The following is a 2,737-nucleotide window of genomic DNA, read 5'->3' as shown; positions in this document are numbered from 1 at the left end:
ACCAAAAAACTACAGACTCTATTTAACCGTCTACAAAGAATAACACATTATCGGTGTGTAGCAAGTGGATAAATAAATAATTGGATTCTCATTCATAAGAAAACGGTTTCCTCATCACATTTCTACCCTTTATCTGAGCTTGAACAGTGACCGGCCTGAACAGACACTTCAATAACACATTCAAAATGCGATTCCTCCTTGTGTGATAAAGATTCTTTTAGATTTCACATATTGAGTCAGGCATTTGATTCTTTACCAGACTCATGTAAAACAGTGTGATTCCACTTACACATAGTTTCCCACTCATAAGCTGATCTGACTCTATGCACCATGGTTACCCTGAAATCTAACTGACCACTCTGGGTGGCACCCTAAACCAGGCCTGGCGTCAAGGAGGTACATGGACAGGCTTAGCCTGCCCCAAGAAGTGGGGTGAGAATCCAATACATTGTCTAAAATACACACAAAACCTGGCGGCTAGTAAATATTAAAATATTGGCTAACGCTTTCAATGAAAACTGTAATTATTATAAATGCACTTGTAACTCTTTGTAACTTGGTGACAATGCTTTGTAAGCATATTTATAATGCTTCATAAGGCTATAATGATGAATCAAAGTCTTTGGTGACTTATTAATATGTAATAGCACCAGTGTCACTACTCATGGCAATGTCTTTTAAACAGACAATTAACTGTACATACATATATAGCACTTAGTTTGGGGATTTCCTCTCCTGAAATGTTTTAAATTTACCTTTAAAATGTACAGTTGCTACTCTTTAAATTGAATATAAGAATTTAAACACCAACAAAATGTGCAGTGATTCTGCAATGTTTATTGTGTGATAGAAACAAAATCATTAAAAACAGAAAACACTAATAGAAAGTGGAAAAATATGTGTATCAAAGTCCTCTGCACATTTCCTCCCTCTCTCCATATCAGTCTGTGCTACACATCTACTCTGTCCTGATAACAAAGAAATTATATATGTTTAGTTTTTATAGATTTTAGAAGCTGAATAGTCATTCAGTAACTCATCTTTCCTAAAAACAAACAAGAAGCAATATTTTAAAATAAAAGATCACGCTAAACACAGCGTTCCATCTGGGTGGTGTTGTGTCCTCATAAACAAATGAACAACCCAGACAAAATATTGGGTAAACATTTTTCAGGCACAACATCAGGCTCGCATTAAGCTGCTTTTCTAATGAGTGATTATTTTATACACACTATAAAAAACTAACTTATAAAAAGTCAGTAGCGTGGCTGCCTTAAGGTTTTAATGTTATTGCTCTTTAAATAATGAGTGAACAAAATGAAACACACGTTGTTCTGTTAACTGACTATTACAGGTTCAGTGAAGTTTGAGCCAAGCTAGCTTACTTTTATAAGTTGAACTGAGTATTGTTTTACAGTGAAGTGGCTTTGCCTTTTTTTAGGTACTTTCTCCCTTGCTGTCTGTCTCTCTCTCTGTCTCTCTCTCTGTCTCTCTCTGTCTCTCTCTCTCTGAGTCTGATTAGTCAGTGAATTTGAAATTTCAGACGATGAGAATGATGTGCAAATGAGGGTGAAGCATGTGAAAAGTCAGAATTATCAGGTTCGGGGCTGGTTAAAAAATATTCTGTAGTCTAACTTTTTTTCAATATAACATAAATTAACATTTTATTATACAAGAAAACATCAATAATATAATTATAATAAAATATCATTTTCCCTAGTTAAAATTAAATTGCTGTGATGTATAATTCTAATTCATATTTATGTTTTTAGTATTAACAGAGCTACTGTGTGTTATCTGGGCAGCCGACTGATGGCTAAGCAACGTGTTAGACAAAATGGCACTGTGAATTGCCCACTTTCCACTCACAGTCCAATTTACTCCTCTTTTCGTTGTTTCTTTTTTGTTATCCTTCGTAAATTTGTCTAGTAAATAATCTGGATCTAGCACAGTGTTAGCAGAAACATTTTCAGTACAATCATTTTATACTAGGCCTAGTTATGATTTTTTCTCAGTAGTTTGTAATGTCTGTCTCAGTTAATCTTCCACAATGAAATGTGAGTGCGTTTGAAATGGAAGATATTCATATTGACTTCATTATTATGCTCTCTCATAGTACAGTTAAAGCAGTGTTCATGATTAACACCAAAACAATGAACATTAATGATATTTTTACATTCAATATACACCAAATGAACCTGTGCCTGACTTTCATAAAGTATATATCAAATGTTGAAACTGAGAAATGGTTTTTGAAAAATATTTGCCCGTTTTGAATTTGTCTTACCGCGGCCCAGAAGGATAAGCGGTTTAGATGATGGATGGATGAATTTGTCTTATTATTAAGACAAAATCTAATTACAGGGTTTCTCTGTAATTTAGTAGAAGGAAGACATTAAAGTCAACAGTTAAAAGTAGTACAGAGTATATATATATATATATATATATATATATATATATATATATATATATAACATAATGAGTTCAAAATGACTTCACAAATAAAAATCCATGTATTTTATTAGAAGATGTGTCTTGTTTCCTTTTTCCGTTAAAATGAAAAACTCTTTGAAGTGCATTTAATAACGAATCTTCCCGTATCAAAGTGAACAATGCGTCCACTTATTTCTGCAGTGTTTTAAAGGTGTTTTATCTGCTTTAGTCCTGCTTTATTACTGCACTGATGAAGGGAATCTGATATGAACTACTGAACAATATTCAGCACTTATTCAACATT

This window comes from Colossoma macropomum, unplaced genomic scaffold (genome assembly GCF_904425465.1).
Source record: "Colossoma macropomum unplaced genomic scaffold, Colossoma_macropomum, whole genome shotgun sequence".
In the NCBI taxonomy this organism is placed as follows: domain Eukaryota; kingdom Metazoa; phylum Chordata; class Actinopteri; order Characiformes; family Serrasalmidae; genus Colossoma; species Colossoma macropomum.
Note: the sequence above shows the minus strand (reverse complement) of the source record.